Genomic DNA, 19,351 nt, shown 5'->3' on the forward strand with positions numbered 1-19,351 from the left:
CTCATGCTGCTAAACTACTATATGTATATTAACTCACATTGCCATTGTCAGAAAGATCTGTATAAACTGAATTATAATATGTGGTGGTATAACGTTTAACAGCTAAATATGAGCGTGTGGCAGCAGAAAAGTCTGTATCGCTTTCCTCTTATGATAAGGTATGGCCGCTGCTTCAAGATTCTTCTGTCATTTTGTAACTTGCTAATATTCCATCTTATCAAGGTCAGTAATTTTTGTTTTGCAATAGAACTGTTGTTTGCATCCTATATTCATAAGTGTATGCATACACTTTTTGTAGTTTATTATTACACTCAGTTTTGTACTTTTTATTGTAATCTTAAAATTGTGGAGTGGGGAGAGAAACAGGGAGAGATGAATGGGTGATCAGAGAGTGACAAAGCAGTATAATTTTATGGTTTATAAAATGTGATAGGAAACCCAAATCTTTGTAAGACAGCATTTTGCAAGACCAAAGCACTGCACTGAGGACTTTATGGTGAGAATGCTAAAAGGACATTTTAAAGCCATCCAGGAATGTAAAAACCTTTGAGGTTAAAATGATAAAATATTTTGACACCCAGTAGACAGGACTTAACAAAGATCTGGGTTTCCTATCACATTATAAACCATAAAATTATACTGCGTTGGCACCCTCTGATCACCTATCCATCTCTCCTGTATGAAATAAAATACTAGGGGAGTGCAGGCAAAAATAAATTATTTAGTTTTTTTTTCTTGTCAGCGGATTTTTTTTTTTTCTTTTACCAATTTGTTTTTATAAATTTCTATTTTAGGGCAATTTTATTAATAAAGAAGAGACTACAACTGCTGCACAAAAACAAAACAATAACAACAACAACAACAGCAACAGCAAAAACACTCCAATGCCCCAGATTACAATCTGTATCTATATCTATCTATTTATTTATCTATCTATCTTCGTTTATTCATTGCAATTGTTACATTACTATTCATTGTTAGGAGACACACTAGTTTCTCCATAGCTGTGTCTTTCATTATAGGCTTTAGTTTTTGGATGTTTTCTGATAAATGTTTATTTTGCCATTTGAATATCATATCGAAAAGTTATTTAAAGTTGCTTAGGGGATATGGATACTTAAACTATACTAAAGTTCCTTCAGAATATTAAGTATTTTATGCTTGCTTATTACTGAAATGCAAAGGACCTAGAATTAATCCATTGCTAAAAGTTAAACATTTGCTAATCACTTGCTGATGAAAATCCCCAATTAAGCCTTTTGGTTTAAAAGCAAATCTCTTTATCTTTTTAATTTACTTAAAAACCTATAAACTAAAGATTCAGCTTTCAATGGGCAAGATTGTGTGTGTGTGTGAGTGTGTCTAACATCTGCACACTACCCACATTTAAAAAAATACTTTTTATTTTTTAAGCACTGGGGGGGGGGGGGGTGTTTGAGGGTGGAGAGTAGGTGTGCCCAGCACTAATTGGTTAGCACAGCTACATAGCTGCACAATAACCAATTAGTGAATGGTTAACAAATGAACCCCCTAATGCATAGATAATAGGTATAGTTAAAAGCTCATGTGCTAATGGCCACAATGCTAATGCGAAAAGTAGCACATGGCCATTGTTGCCAAGATGGGAAATGTGGGTATTTTACAGCCATGCTAAAAGTGGCCTCAGCTTGTGGGAAACCCACATGCCAGTCATAGCACAGGCCACTTTTTAGCGCAGCTTAGTAAAAGGTCCCCATAATGTCTGAAAAGAATTTTCCATCTTCCTTACTGCAAATGTAGCCTAGTTATACAGTTAACACTTCATTGATTAGCAAATCCATCCACAGAAGGGACTTTTTTTAAGAAAGCTCTTCAGCCATGATGGCAGAAGAAAAGTCACAGTACACAATTAAAGATGCAATTTTCAATGTGACATGTTCCTGATCAGCTTTAAGAAATAAAATGTTAGGGAAGGCTTGGCAACAGCTGTGAAGAAATTTGTGGATTGGTCTTCCCTATTATGAAAAGTCTCAAGGTTTCTATAGTACGGAACTCCAAAGGGGGTGTTAACTTGGGAAGAGCATGAGTAGGTCAGGGGCATGTCAGGCAACTTATGCACAAAATTTATACTGTCTGTTATGTGTGTAACTAACAGTTTTTAGACACAAGCATTTACACCAGCTTTTGACATGAAGTAAATACTTGTGCCTAAAGTTGAGTGCTCAAATGCTCACTTACACTAGTATTCTACAATGGCTTCAGTACCCATCTTTGCCATTAAAGAATATTTGCTTAGGGTTCAATTTATTGTGCCTAACATTTGCCACTCTTTCTTGAATCTACCCCAAAGCTGGCAATTTTAAACTTGACAGGAACCTGAAATGGCAGCCAATGGAGTTGCACCATCAAAGGTGTAACTTTATTGAACTTTTGAGATCTAAAATTCAACATTGCAGCCATTATTTTTGTAACGTGAGCTACCCTGTACTGTAATTGCTTAGAAATTTCTGAGTATAACAAATTACAATAGTCAAGTTGAAGCATATAATAGCTTAAACTAAAATCCTAAAAATGTTTAAAATCGATTATCTAATGGAGTGCAACTGTCTCAGCCTAAAAAAAAAGATTTTTGTAAATTAAACTATTCACTTGCATTTCCAATGAAAGTCTTGATTCTAGGGTAATGCCAAGTATTCTGGAAACAGTATCTATCTGCAGTGATTCTCCTGAGGTTAATGTAATCACAGATGGAATAGAAGCTTGTTACTGAACCAAAGCAATTTTACTTTGGTTTTGAGCTTCAGAAAATGTCCCTGAGCCCATTTATCAACAAGGTCAATACATTTTTTTTCACATTATCCAGTACGTGTAATGGTTTATCTAATGTTGGTATTAAAACAAAAATATCTTCTGCATAGGAAAAGCTCAGTATCTCTATACCTGACAGGTAAGAACCAAGTAAGGTTTCTACATTACTTTATAGATTTGACTTAAAATACTACTACTACTACAAATCATTTCTATAGAAGTACATAAGTAATGCCACACTGGGAAAAGACCAACCAGCTCATAATCGAAAGTGATCGCCGGCCATTTCCCGACACAAATCGGGAGATGGCCGGCGATCTGGGAAAAGCAGCGAAATTGGTATAATCGAAAGCTGCTTTTTTTCACAGCATCACCGCTTTCCCGTTGCCTCGCCAGCGAAAGTTCAAAGGGGCGTGTCGGCGGTGAAGCGAAGGCAGGACATGGGCGGGTATGGGCGTGGCTACTAGATAGCCGGCTTTCGCCGGGTTTACTTGGTCATTTTATTTTCACGACCAAGCCTCAAAAAGGTGCCCAAACTGACCACATGACCACCGAAAGGAAGCGGAGATGACCTCCCCGTACTCACCCAGTGGTCACTAACCCCCTCCCACCAAAAACACTTTAAACATTTTTTTTCCAGCCTGTATGCCAGCCTCAAATGCTGTACCCACCTCCATGACAGCAGAATGTGTTCTGTCCTCCGACAGCCTTTGCCTGCTTGTGATGTGGCTCTGGGGTGAGTGTGACACCTTTTCTGTTATTTGCACTGCACAGTCACATCAGCAAAGCATTGTGGTGGGTGTAGGTATTGATAGTTGGTAGGCTCATCTCCCCTGGTGCTTTCCCCCTGCTTACTGGGTCAGAGTGTGCCCTGTTTTGTTTCCTGTTGTAGTCCATGCGGTAGTGGCCATTTTTGTAAGCCAGTTTTAGTTCCCTTTCCTGTGTTACCCACATTAGAGAATGTAGTTCTTACCTTGAATGTGGCTGAAAGAGGGTATTGTACACCATTGTGCCAGCTCTGACCTACTGCTCATCTTAGTACCAGGGGACTCTTTGCCAGAGGGGCACAACCTCTGATCTGCAGTTAACTGTGAGTAAACGTGGTTATTTCAAGAAAGGACTTTTTCAAAGAGATTAGTCTTCAGGTGTCAACTGGTGTGCCAAAGTTATACAGCTGCAATAAGTCCTAGAGGCTGTATGCAGGTCCCTGGAGCAGTTTTAGTGGGTGCAGTACATTTGTGGGTAGTGGTTTTTTTTTTGGGGGGGGGGTTGGGGAGGGGTTGGGGGGGCTCAGCTCCCAAAGTAAGGGAGCTATACATGTGGGAGCTTTTCTGAAGTCCACCGCAGTGACCCCTAGGGAGCCCGGTTGGTGTCCTGCCATGTCAGGGGGGCCCGATATCTTTCCATTATCGCTAAAAAAACGAAGCCGCCCATCTCAAACCCCGGCCAAATCCAAGGCATTTGGCTGGCCAGAACCATATTATCGAAACAAAAGATGGCCGGCCATCTTTTTCAAAAATACGGTCTGGCCAGCTGTTTGCGGCACCGCCAAAATACATCACCGGCCATGTATTTCGCCGGCGCCGTTCGATTATTCCCCTCCAAGGGTCCATCGAGCCCAGCATCCTGTCCACGACAGCGGCCAATCAAGGCCAAGGGCACCTGGCGAGCTTCCCAAAACGTACAAACATTCTATACATGTTATTCCTGGAATTGTGGATTTTCCCCAAGTCCATTTAGTAGTGGTTTATGGACTTGTCCTTTAAGAAAACGCCTAACCCCTTTTTAAACTCTGTCAAGCTAACCGCCTTCACCATGTTCGCCGGCAATGAATTCCAGAGTTTAATTAATTAATAGCGCTACCAGTCGTACGCAGCGCTTCACAATTTAACATGAAGAAAAGACAGTCCCTGCTCAAAAGAGCTTACAATTTAAATCAGGACAGACAGACAGGACAAATAAGGGATAAGGGTAGGACAGACAGATAGGACACGTGGAAGGGACTATTGAAGAGAGGAAGACAAGATAAAGGTTACGAGCAGGTGACAAGTTAGGAACTAAAAGCAGCATTAAACAGGTAGGCCTTTAGCCCGGATTTGAAGGCGGCCAGGGATGGAGCTTGACATAATGGCTCAGGAAGTCTATTCCAGGCATAAGGTGCAGCAAGATAAAAGGAAATGAGTCTGGAGTTAGCGATGGAGGTGCCATAACCAGATCCTATAGAGAGTGCCCTATTATTAAATTACCCTCTTCTTACCTACTGGTTAGGCAGTAACCAAAAAGTCCATTTCCATGAGAAAATATTATTTTACCCATGGAGAGGGCTTTGACTGTTTTCTTAAAATACTTTAGGTTTTTGCTTATTCCAAGTTAAAACAATAAATACAGAAATAATCTCTCCTTTCAAAAATTGTGAAAACTCCATATAAAAGAGGAGTAGAAAATGCTAATTGTTTATGTTTCTTCTTTTCCTAGTTATCTCTTGGTTTTTAGATGCTGATTAAGGTAACAGTACTTGTCAGTGAGTGTGTGTAATAAAGCTATTATCTGACCTGGGGCTCCCCATGATCCTCTGATTGTTAGCTCCTTCGTGCCACTCTATAGGCATTGCATAATCCACTCCATGACATCTAGCTTTTAATAAGACTGTGAAGCCTTCAATTTAATTTCATATGTACTGCTAACACAAGATAATCATCTGATCAAAGACTGTACAACATGTATATAATAGGATTATCTTCCCCTTCAGGAATCTCTATTACAGTTGATAAAGGGAGGTATAATAAGCATTGTGGGAAAGGGAGAGAGAAAGGTCTTGGGGGAGGAATGATAATGTTTTAGTGTACTCTCTGTTTATTAGATTTGGTAAGGATATGAGCTCAGGGGTGGGAATGCAAGGTGGGATCAGATGTCTGCTGATCAGTGTTCAGCAGACTTCTGACCCCACACTGTACAGTGTTCAGTGTGTTCAGAATAAATTGCTTATTCTTAATGATTTAATACAGAATGCCATGGTCTACAGCCTTTCAGGTATATCCTCCAAGGTTTTGATATTTTGTTTTTGTCTACAAATTTGGGGAAGGCAGAGGGTGTAACTTATTTATAAGGTTTGCTTGGGGTAGATAAGAGTAGTGGGAACTTATTGAGTTGATTCTAGAGGTAGCTCTTAGATTTATGGGTCTTGTGGTAGTAGAATATTTTAATCTGCACATTGACGAGATGGGGTGTGCAGAGTACGATATTTTATTTCAACAGATAGTGAGCACCCCTTATTGTCAGGGTAAGATTTTAGATTTATATGACCCAGGACCAAGGGGGTCTCCTCTCGGCCACTGTTCTGCCACCAAACACCACCCCCACTGGGTCGGGCACACAAATGAAAGGATGAAAATAGGATACAGGCCGGGGCTGGAGGTAAACTTTGGTAGGTTGGTGGGTTTTGCCAGTACCACTCAGTCCCTCTGAGGTTTCACACAAAGAAATCTGCTCACATACCTGCTTTAAAAAAATATTGCAACTTTACTGGATTAAAAACAACAACAACAACAACAACAACCAGTCTTTACCAATTCAAACAGGTTACAATTTGGAAAAAAAACCACAACAAATAGTCTTAACTGGAATGAGGTGGTTGTCATTCCTCACACATGGCATTTACTGTCCCTTCCTGCTTGGCAGAACAACTGTGGCTGTCCTCCTCATCACTACTCTCAGTCCCACCAGACTTTTCCCATCTGCCAGACTTGCTTATGGACCAAACCTCCTTTGTCTGTCCTCTCCTCAAAGTGCAGGTCTCCTCACCCACCTCCTCCACCAGCTGGTCACTTTCCTTGCAAACTCTCCCATGAAATACCAAGTTCCTGGTCTCTCCTTGCTAGAGGGTTAGCTCAACGCATCAGGTTGCCCCTTCTACTGGGCAGAATTGGCTCTGGCTTTACTCCCTCGGTAGCCACTTATTTTACCAGGACAGGATACACTCTCAGTTCTTCAGGTCTTGGTGAGGATTCGGGCAACCAAACACCCTGCTTAGGTCTATGTTAATAATTTTATAACTCAGGCCCCACCTCCAGTTTAATAGGTTTTGTCAATCATATTTCCCATCAACAATCATTTACTGTACTCAGCTACGGCTCCACCCCTCTCAATCCACTGGGCTATTCCCAGTGATATAAAATCCCATTATCTCAGCCCCTTCAAACTACTTGACAGGCTTCCTCTCTAGTAACCCCCAGGTAAACCCACTCACTCCTTCCCAAGCCCAATAAGGTTTTCCAGAGGGGGGTTACATTTAGTTTTAGGGATTAGATGTTTGTTACCTCAAATGGTTATGCATGGATTGTTCATTTGGTTCCTTGGTCTGCTCACGTACTGGTATAGTTTTCTTTTAAGTTGTTGGGAGAGACAGTAAACCTTATGGAAAGTAAGGTAAGGTAAGGCTTACCCAGGGGAAAATCAATTCTTTAAATTTTTATGTACCTTTTATATAAATTTTTTTATATAGACTCCTAGCTCCTGATAAGATATGGCAAATCTATGAACTAACTAACTTCCGCAAACTATTGAAGACCCATCTCTTTAACAAGGCATACCACAAAGATCAACAAATGTGATCGCCCACACGGATATCCAGTATTGCCTTACGATACTTGCTTGATAAACCATTATCATCCTTTATCATTATCATGGTACCCAAGATCCTTATGTAATACTAAATGTCTATTTTACTATGTATTTCCACTACTCATGATGTATTGTAAGCCACATTGAGCCTGCAAAGAGGTGGGAAAATGTGGGATACAAATGCAATAAATAAATAAAACCACAGCAGATGGGGCAGATGTACTGTAGTTTGGAGGGCTTTTTCTCCCCAGCTCCTTGCACCATAGAAAATATGTTGCCTGTAATTGGCATTAAATCATACATCACTTAATGTGTTCATTTAAACCTGTGGTTGAACATTATCTAAACTAAGCACCCGACTTTAATCTTGCTGAGTCAGTTTTCATAATCTACCCCCGCCCCACCACTCTGCAATCGCCCCTGTACTAAATCTAAAATCAGAAATCAAATTGATCAATTATATGTTCCACCATCTAGCAATGTTGAACCAGTGGAGCTTCTCTTTTCATTGTTCAAGCAACAATTATAGGGGTCCTCTTACTATGATAAGGTAAGCACTAATACGTGCTTACCACAGGTTAAAATCCACTGCCACAGGGCACACTGAAGTGTCCTGTGGTAGTTTTGTATTCGGTGCACGATATTTATGCGCTAAAAAATAGAAACTATTTTTTTGCGTGGGGGCATGTTTGGGGGCAGAGATTAGGCATACCCATAGCTAATCGGTTAACGCAGCTGCATCACCACACGTAACTGATTAGCACAGGGTTAGTACGTTAGTACGGTTCAAAACTCTGCTGCCCGTCTCATCTTCCGCCAGGGTCGCTTTACTCATACTACCCCTCTCCTCAAGACCCTTCACTGGCTCCCTATCCGTTTTCGCATCCTGTTCAAACTTCTTCTACTAACCTATAAATGTATTCACTCTGCTGCTCCCCAGTATCTCTCCACACTCGTCCTTCCCTACACCCATTCCCGTGCACTCCGCTCCATGGATAAATCCTTCTTATCTGTTCCCTTCTCCACTACTGCCAACTCCAGACTTCGCGCCTTCTGTCTCGCTGCACCCTACGCCTGGAATAAACTTCCTGAGCCCCTACGTCTTGCCCCATCCTTAGCCACCTTTAAATCTAGACTGAAAGCCCACCTCTTTAACATTGCTTTTGACTCGTAACCACTTATAACCACTCACCTCCACCTACCCTCCTCTCTTCCTTCCCGTTCACATTAATTGATTTGATTTGCTTACTTTATTTATTTTTTGTCTATTAGATTGTAAGCTCTTTGAGCAGGGACTGTCTTTCTTCTATGTTTGTGCAGCGCTGCGTATGCCTTGTAGCGCTATAGAAATGCTAAATAGTAGTAGTAGTAGTAGTAGAACCCTTAATGCCTAGTAAACAGGTGCTGGTAAGGGTTCTCACACTAATGGCAATGAGCTAATTGGAAAATTAGGGTCCCTTTTACTAAGCTGCGTAGGGGCCTATGCGCGCCCAACATGCGCCAGATTGGAGTTACTGTCCGACTACCACGTGCTCTTGTGGTAATTTAATTTTTGGTGCACGTCCAATACAAACGTCTGAAAAATATTTTTTATTTTCTGGCGCACGTAGCGGACGTGCGCCAAGTGGCATCTGATGTGTGTAGGTCATTACCACCCAAATTCTTTAACGCTAGGTCTATGGCTGGCGGTAAGGTCTCACACCCAAAATGGATGCTTGGCAATTTTGATTTTTGCCGCCTGTCCATTTTTGGCCAAAGAAAGGCATTTTTTGTAAGTGCGCTGAAAAATAATTCTGTGCGTGGCCAAAACACATGTCTACACTACTGTGGGCCATTTTTCAGCGCACCTTAGTAAAAGGACCCCTTAGTGTGTGGTGATTAATGGAGGAAATAAAAACATGCAGCCATTTTACATCTGCACTACAAATGGCCTCAGTGCACGGGAAACCTACCTGCTAGTCATACCACATTTTAGTGCAGCTTAGTAAAAGGACCCCATAATCTTTCTTGAGTGACAAAATTATAAAAAGTGTCTAAATCTAATGAATATACATGGAGAATGGCAAATAATGACATGAAAGGCAGGTATTTTTTCAACATTCAAGAGACAACATGGTCTTTAATGTTATGTTTCCTGCTAAATAGAAAACATGATGGGAGATCAAAAATGTAATGCCATTGCTGTCCAATGTTGTTAAATTATTTAACTTGGAAGGTCATAACATGTATATTATAATGGAGTTATTTTCTTGCCACTTGGAACCCTTTAACAGCATGTGCTAACACTATATAGTATATTTTAATATTTTCTACTATAATTTGGATAACCCTTTCTGAGAAATACCTTATTATACACAATTAATGTATAATGTATAATTATTATACACAATTAATGTATAATGCAGAAGCGTACTAAACGAAATAGCGCCCTTAAAGACCAGAATATCAAGAAGACAAAACTTGATATCATGTTTCAATGACGAATTAAAAAAACTCAAAACACAATCCAGGAAACATTAACGAGCATGGAAAAAAACAAAAGATGAACATACACTCAATGCATGGAAACAAGGACACAGAAAATACAAACACGCAATAAGACAAACCAAAAGGTCCTACTACAAAACTAAAATAGGACCGCATTACAAAGATATGAAGAAACTATTTCAACTCATAAATAAGCTACTAGACACCACCTCTATCACCACAACCAACACAGACATCCCACCCGCAGACAAACTTGCCAACTACTTCAATGAAAAAATAATAAAATTGCACAACGCAATTCCTCAGCACAACAATGACATCGAAAACTTCTTTAACGACCTGGACCAAATCCCTGGTGGATGCCCAGCTGACCGTTTCTGGCCAACATTTACTCTCCTCACCACTGAATCAGTCACAAAACGACTCATAGGTTTGCCAACACCCACTGCAAACTGGACACATGTCCCAGTCACCTACTCAAATCCACCCCTGACCGCTTCATAGCAGAGCTCACATCCCACCTAAACTTCATGCTACAACAAGGTCTTTTCCCCAAGGAACATGGCAACATCCTACTCACCCCAATACCAAAAGACGCCAAGAAAACCACAATATACTACTAAGACTCCTTGGTCATTTTGGGATCGATGGGAACGTACTTAACTGGATAAAGGATTTTCTAACTACCAGAACTTACCGAGTAATATCAAACTCAAACATATCATCACCATGGAAAGCTACCTGTGGAGTACCCCAAGGATCACCACTTTCACCAATATTCTTGAACATGATGATGATCCCACTGGCAAAGACCCTATCCAACTGAGGCCTCAACCCGTTCATCTATGCAGATGACGTCACAATCTACATTCCCTTCAGTCATGACTTGACAGAAATAACCAATTAAATCAATGACAGTCTGAACATTATGAACATCTGGGCAAATTCATTCCAATTGAAAATAACTCTGAAAAAACACACTGCCTTATCCTCTCATCTCAACATAACAAGTACAAACCCACAACCATAAACACTCTAGAACACACACCCCCTACCTCGGACAGCCTAAAAATACTCGGTGTCACAATTGACTGCAACCTTACCCTTGAGAGCCAAGTAAACTCCGTAATAAAGAAAATATTCTATTCAATGTGGAAACTTAAACGAATAAAACCTTTCTTCCTGAGGGAAATCTTTCGAAACCTAATACAATCAATGGTCCTAAGCCATGCAGATTACTGCAACGCAATCTATGCGGGATGTAAAGAGCAACTTGCAAAAAAACTTCAGACTGCCCAAAACACAGCTGCCAGGCTCAAATTTGGTAAATCACGCTTCGAAAGTGCTAAACCCATCCGATGCTGGCCATCTCAAACCCAGCTATCTCTGACATTTGGCCGGCGCCAACCGTATTATCGAAACGAAAGAGGGCCGGCCATCTTTTTCGATAATACGGTTCGGGACCGCTCTTTGCGGCGCCAGCCATATAGATGGCCGGTGCTGTTCGATTATGCCCCTCTATGTGATTTAGACTGTATGTGCACCACATCACAGAATACGCTTAACAAGTAGCATGCATAAATTCTAATTAATGCCAATTAGTGCTGATAATTGCTTGTTAACACCCAATTGTCAGACCTGATTAGCTTGTTAACTAATTAGCAAGATTGAAAGTGGGCAATTTTCAAATAATTTACTTGGGTAAACCATTATTTTCCTAGGTAAACGGACCTGGAAACTGCCTCTCTTGTTAACAAAGGGGGTCTTTTACTATGCTGCAGTAGCGTTTTTAGCTCGGGGTGGAAATCAGCCGGTGGTAAACACCGAGATGCCCATAGGAATATAATGGGTGTCTGGGCATTTACTGCCAGCTGATTGCTACCGTGAGCTAAAAACGCTACCATGGCTTAGTAAAAGACCCCAAAATTTGTTCTACAGAAATATTAGATGATGTGGTAGTTTAAATATGGATTTTGACCTTGAAAGTTAAATCATAATAGATGTGGACTTAATCCCTCCAAAAATCTTCATTTCACTACTGAAATTGGATCATCTTCTGAGGAAGTTCTCCAGTTTAATGAATCAAATGATGCATAATTAGAGTGTCAACTAGGACATATAAATGTTACTCTTTGAGCTCACTTTCTGCATTATGCATCAATTCATAAAAAAGTAAAGCTTATGGAGGAAATAAACCAGTTGAGGTGGACAATTTCCTTTAAGAATTGAAGACAAATATATTACCTCAAGCTATAATATGCTTTTCCTGAAATTGCTCTTACAAATACAAAGCTATTAGTACAATGAATGGGACAGCTAGACTGAGTCTGATTAAAGTGAGATATCACACTGACACCAGCTAAGCTGGTTAAATTGTAGGAAATCATTTGAAAGAAAAATTGAAGCTTCTTAAAACCCAGGTCAATTCTTTGTGATTAAAATGATAAAATCATACACTTGAGTTAAATGGGACAATATCAAATAGTTACTCTTCAAAGTTAAAAGTTAACTGTAGTGAGATCAATGTTCAGTAGTGTTAACAGGATAAATATTGAAATGTATTTTTTCCTTAATTGGTTAAATTTTAAGTAGACAAATTCCTTGCTCCTATCAATAGCCTTGGAGACACCTTCAAGTTCTGAGACTGCTCCATTCAAGGGTGTAGAATTGAATTTTAACATCCCAACACCTCTCCAAGAAGTTCCAGCCCAATGTGCTACTGTGGATTTGGGTATTAACTATGAAGGTAATTATCTTAAGCATTCTTATATGTTTCACAAGCAGAAATAGTCTTTTATAAAATTTCTCTTGCAATATGCATGCAAACTTATCTATATATAGGAGCCATTTTTCGAAAACATGGCATGCTTACTGCGGGCTTGCTGTGCAGCAATTCAGCTCTACTGCCAGACTCCCAGAAAAACAGAAAGAAACACGTTGCTATACACTGCAAAATATGATAGCAGATGTAAATTCTCAAAGTGGACATATTCCAAACACTAAAATGAAAATAATTTTTTTCTACCATTGTTGTCTGGTGACTTTGTTTTTCTCATCATGCTGACCCAGTATCTAATTCTGCTGCTCTCTATCTGTTCCCTTGACTCCGTTTCCAGGGCTTCCTTTCCATTTATTTATTTTCTTTCCTCCTTTCTTCTTCATTTCTGGGCCTCTGCAGACTTGACTGTCCAGTGGATCCAGCTTCTTCCTATTTTCTCCATCCATGTGCAGTTTTTCTTCTCTCTTCCTTTTCCCTCATCTCATCTTCTTCCTCTCTCTTCCCTCCATGTCCAGCATTTCTTCTCTCTCCCTTCCCTCTCCTCCATCCATGTCCAGCATTTCTCCTTTCTCCCCTCCATTCATTTTCATCTCACTTCCTCTCTCTTCCCTCCCCTCCATCCATGTCCAGCATTTCTTCTCTCCCTCCCTCCCTTCCCCTCCATCCATGTGCATCTCCTTCCTGTCTTTCCTCCCCTCCATCCATGTCCAGAATTTCTCCAGCCCTCCTCTCCATCCATGTCCTGAAACTCTCCTCTCTCCCCTGCCCTCCCCTCCATCCATCCATGTCCAGCAACCCTCCTCTCTCCCCTGCCCTCCTCTCCATCTACCCATGTCCAGCAACCCTCCTCTCTCCTCTGCCTTCCCCTCCATCCACCCATGCCCAGCAATTCTCCTCTCCCCTCCCTTCCATCCACCTATGTTCAGCAACTTTCCTCTCCCCTGCCCTCTCTTCCATCCACCCATGTCCAGCAACTGTCCTTTCCCCTGCCCCCCTCCAGCCATCCATATCCAGCGATTCTCTTCTCTCCCCTGCCCCCCCTCCAGCCATCCATACCCAGTGATTCTCTTCTCTCCCTTGCCCCCCTCCAGCCATCCATACCCAGCGATTCTCCTCTCTCCCCTGCCCCCTCCATCCATCCATATCCAGCAGCTGTCCTCTCTCCCCTGCCCTCCCCTCCAGGTTCAGCAATTTTTCCTTTCTCCCTGGGCCCTGCCTTTGCATCCATATCCATCGATGGCTTCAATGCTCCTCTCTCCCCTGCCCTCCCGCTCCAATGCCCACCTACCCACCTACCCCCCCCCTTCTCCCCCCCCCCCCCCAACATCCCTCTTTTTGCTCCTGCCATCCCGGGGAGTTTAAATCGTTGATTTACCTCTGTCGCAGCAGATGCAGTGAAAGCCCATCTCTAGCCTTCCCTTCGTTTCCTGTCAGTGTCCCGCCCTCGTGGAAAGAGGAAATGACATCGGAAGAAGACACTGACGGGAACGAAGGGAAGACTAGAGTTGGGCTTTCACTGTGGCTGCTACGATGGAGGTAAATCAACAATTTAAACCCCCCCAGAGTGGCGGGAGGTGAGGTCAGCATGGCTTGTGGCGCCCTCCTGCCATGCAAACCTCACTTACCGTTGGGTAGCACCGCCCCTGGGAGCCGGCTCACCTGCCAGAACAACTGGCTCGCAAGAGCTTTAAAAATTTTACAACCGGCTCCAGCACACCACTGTCCCTCCCATACATTCACACACCCACCCACATATACATAGAATAGCATTTTAGAAATGATGTCCAACTCAGATATAGATGTCCAAGTCTATACATCACATATGAATGTCCATTTCTCATGTATTTTAGTACAGGGTCTGATGACATACAGTCTTTTCTACACTACATGAAAAATGGACATCCATGCATAGGTGACATCCAGCATGAACATCCATTTTAAAATCTGAAATGTTCAAATTATGAATAGGGAAAACAAGAGACATGGATGTCTTTGTGCCAGTATAGGGCTGTCCATGTTATAAAATGGCTACAGAGAGGATTATGCAGAGCAGGAGGGTAGTCTAATGATTAGAGCAGTGGGATGGAAACCAGGGAATGCAGGGTCAAATCTCATTTCACTTTGTGTTTTTTTTTTTTTTTAATTGTGAGCCGTCCATGGACAGAAAAATACCAACCTTACCTGAACACTCAGAGAATGACACAGGGACAAAGTTTGTCCCCGTCCTCGTCCCGTCATTATGGATTCTGTCTCCGTCTCCGCCCCATCCCGGCAGGTTCTGTACCCATTCCGTCCCCATGGGCTCTGTCCTCATCTGCAGAAGCTTCGAACAATTATGATTTTATATTTAAATCTTTTTATTAAAGTATAAAAAGGAGCAATATGCTGTGCAACTGTAGTGTATAAATAGAAAACAATAATAACAGGGAGCAGCTATAATAACCTTCCTCACCAGCACCCTCTACCCTTCCAACCCCAACAATAGCTAATTTCTACTACCCCAAGGAATCCTAATCCACCCTGTAAAAAAGGCCATGGATACAAAATACAACCTATTCTGTATGCCCTAGAGGGGATAAATATGCCCTATGAAGCACTGTTATGATTTCTTAATCTGTGAATGAATAAGAAGTCATCAACAATCTCAGGATTCAGTCTAGCTCTCCTGTCTTCAACAATCCTTTCTGCAATAGAAGATGTCTTCTTAGAAGATGTGCTGGTAGCAGAATATATAGCATCCCCCATGCAAATTTTGCTAGTTGTGGCCAGCATGTTTGCTTGTTTTTCCAAAAAATCAAAATATCATTGTCTGCATCACTCAAACATAAATAACAGTCCAGTTCATTAACAGGCTTCAAAGTAGAAAATGACACAGGGATAAAGTTTGTCCCCCATCTGTCATGTCCCCTACCTCAAGACAAGCGGCGTCCTCGGGCTGCACGGTGTCCTGTTGACACGCACACTTGACTGACACAGCCCTGAGCCATGTGTGTATAGTTTTTCTCTGGCTACAGGCTCCTTGATTGCTTTGCTTCCACTCACCTGAGTCTGCTCTCTCTCTGTCTGGCTTCCCTTGCTTCTCTCCTATTGGTCTTCTGGTTCCTCCTTCCCCTGCTCTTGTCCTATGGCTGTGCTCCTTCTCCTTGCTGGTCCCTGCTGATGTCAGACGCCAGCACTTTATCAGCTGAACTCTTCCTGGACTTCATGCTTTGGCTTCTACTTTGGTAGGTGTTACTTGCTCAGTAGTGTGCTTCTTCTCTACTTTGTCCCTTGTTACTGACTTTGCCTGTACCTGGATTACTCTCTTGACCTGCTGCCTGACTATTGACTTTGCCTGTACCTGGATTACTCTCTTGACCTGCTGCCTGCCTACTGACTTTGCCTGTACCTGGATTACTCTCTTGACCTGCTGCCTGCCTACTGACTTTGCCTGTTCCTGGATTACTCCCTTGCCTGCTGCCTGCCTATTGACTTTGCCTGTACCTGGATCAATCTCTTGCCTGCTGCCTGTCTGGCCATTATGTTCACCACCCTGCTTCCTGCTCTATCTCGTAAGTCCTGTAGGCCGCCTGCACCTTAGAGCTCAACCTCTGGGCAACGGCGGTCAGCACAGGTGAAACCCGGGGTTATCCAGCCACCAAGCAGAGCCTGGTCTGAGTACCAGGCTCAGCAATGCTCTACTTGGTAGAAGGACTCACAAGTCTGACACCATCCCTGTCCCATCACCATGGGATCTGTCCCCATCCCCACCCCATCCCCACAAGCTCTGTCCCCATCCCCATCCCCGCGGTTATTGTTATCCCATTGCAGGTGGGTCTTGATCAGGAAGTTGATAAAAAGGCACTGATGAACATTACAGAATGTTACTACTACTAATAATAATAGCATTTGTATAGCTCTACCAGACGCACACAGCGCTGAACACTTGACATAAAGAGACAGTCCCTGCTCAAAGAGCTTACAATCTAGGTAGAACACACAGACAAGACATTAACGGGCAAGGGAATTAATGGGTAGAGAGGAGGAGGGCAAATGAGTAGTGGTTAGGAGCCAAAGGCAGAAGTGAAAAGGTGGGCTTTCAGCATAGATTTAAAAACAGGTAGAGATGGAGCTAGACGTATGGGTTCAGGAAGATGGTTCCAGGCACAAGGTACTGCGAGATAAAAGTAGGAGAAGGGGGACGATGAGAGAGATTTGTTCAGAGAGCGGAGTTCACGGGAAGGAATGTGGGGAGAAATGAGAGAGGAGAGGTAATGTGGGGTCATAGAGTGGATGCATTTATAGGTCAGTAAGAGGAGTTTGAACTGTATATGGAAGCGAACAGAGAGCCAGTGAAGTGATTTGAGGAGTGGGCTAGTGTGGGCATAACGATTTTGGAGGAAAATAAGTCATGCTGCAGAATTCTGGACAGATTGGAGAGGAGAGAGATGATTGAGTGGAAGACCAGTGAGAAGTAAATTACAATAGTCCAAGCGAGAAGTAACAAGGGTGTGGATAAGGGTTTTGGTGGTGTGTTCAGAAAGGAAGGGACGAATTTTGCTAATGTTGAAGATAAAGAAGTGACAGGTTTTGGCAATTTGCTGAATATGATCAGAGAAGGAGAGAGAGGAATCGAAGATGACTCCAAGGTTGCGAGCCGAGGAGACAGGAAGGATATGAGAGCCATTAACAGAGATAGAGAATTCTCTTATGCAGCCCCGGTTGAATATTGTCTGGGCCCACATAAGCTCTGGTGCCCAGCCTGCCCAAAATTAGCCTCTAATATTCAGTGCTGGTGCCCAGACATGGCCCTGCACTGAAGATTAGGGGCTAATTTACCCATGGTAGAAGGGGTAATGTCATAGCAAAACCCAGATAAAAGTTTGAACTAGGGTCAGTCTGGGAGTTTAGAACAAAAATTGGAAGCAAGTGGATACAGTAAAGAAGACCAAACTACTAGACTTCAGATATTCAATGTTTCTCCCTTGTTTTGCTGTTATGAGATTTATAATCCCCTTTGTTCTTGACCACAAGATGCTAACTGTGATAAAAATGGAGCCCAAAGTAGTAGCTCTGCTCCCATGAAGTCACACCTTCACTGATACACCAAATCAAGACCTACCTATAAAGATGGATTTCTGTTTTAATTCTGAAATTGTTGCTTGTTTGAGATCTGTTAAGAAAAAGTGTAGTAGAGACACCCAGATCATTGCCAATTAGAATAATTTGGGGTAAAGGCAGGTGTGGAAATCACTATCAACTGAAGTATCCTAAAAAAAGGGGGTGGGGCCTTTGCTATCTCCGTACTCCTCTGAAAATGCTTGGAAGCTCTCAACAGTTTTGCATGGAGCTGTTAGGCTTCCATTTCACCTTGAAGGTGATTTATTTTGACTGCAAAATCTTTATATGTTAAAACTTCTGACAGTCAAGATATGATTATTTATGAATGCTTTGACCTTTTGTAAAATAAGCATTAGATACTGGCAAATATATGTATACTAGTAAAAAAAGGCCCGTTTCTGGAACAAATGAAACGGGCGCTAGCAAGGTTTTCCTGGGAGTGTGTATGTTTGAGAGAGAGAGCCAGAGTGAATGTGCGGGTGTGTGACAGAGTGAGACTGTCTGTGTGACAGTGTGTGTGTGAGAATGAGAGTGTGTGACAGGGCCCCCTCCCCTGTTCCTAATGCCCCTCACCCCGTTCCCTCCTCTCCATTTCCTCCTCCTTCCCACACTTTGGGTTCCTTAAGGCTTTCAAAAGTCTATGTACCCCCGTGGCCCTAACGCCCAGTATCCGGATACCCCACCGCTTTCCTCCTCTCCCCTCCCCCAAGATGTAATACTTTCACGTCCTTCATTTTTTAAAAAAAGTGTCCTATCTACCCTGTGTACAAATGCCCGGCATTCAGATTGTGTTCCTCTCGTAAATTTTCATTTCTTTCATTCATTCAGAACTCCCCCCCCCCCCCCCCCCCCCCCTGAACACTTTTGGTTCCTTCAGTCTTTTAAAACTGTCCTATGTACCCTTTGTGCTAATGGCCAGCATTGAGATTGTTTTCCTGTCCCAAATTTGCATGTCTTTCAGTCATTCACAATTCCCCCCCCCCCCCCCCCCCTTCTCCAGTTTAACACTTTCGATTCCTTCAGTCTTTTAAAACTCTCCTATCTACCCTTTGTCCTAATGGCCAGCATTCAGATTGTTTTCCTTTCCCAAATGTTCATGTCTTTCAGTTGTTCAGAACTCCTCCCTCCCCCCATTTAACACTTTTGGTTCCTTCAGTCTTTTAAAACTCTCCTATCAACCCTGTGTCCTAATGGCCAGCACTCAGATTGTTTTGCTTTGCCAAATTGTCTGTCATTGATGTCACTGAGGTCAGTGCTTGCCTGCCTAGCAGACCACTTCCGGCAGGCATGGTCCCAAGCACATCCTGTTGGAGGTGAGAATTATTATATAGGATTTGCCAGCACATACAGCACGAGCAGAGATCTGATAAAATGCATGCAGAATAAAAAAGAATGGGCAGCTTCCACTTATAAGTGTCTGTGATTATACCTGGCAGTGATGATTTTGTAGCTCCTTGAAAGAGTGCTAGCACTTATGCTTCTAGCAGCCTAGTTTCAAAACACTTTAAGTATCTGTGGTGCCTTAAAAGAAAAAAAAATGTTAAAGACAAAAAAAAATAACCCAAATTATTTCCACCC

This window comes from Microcaecilia unicolor, chromosome 3, assembly GCF_901765095.1.
Source record: "Microcaecilia unicolor chromosome 3, aMicUni1.1, whole genome shotgun sequence".
Classification (NCBI taxonomy): domain Eukaryota; kingdom Metazoa; phylum Chordata; class Amphibia; order Gymnophiona; family Siphonopidae; genus Microcaecilia; species Microcaecilia unicolor.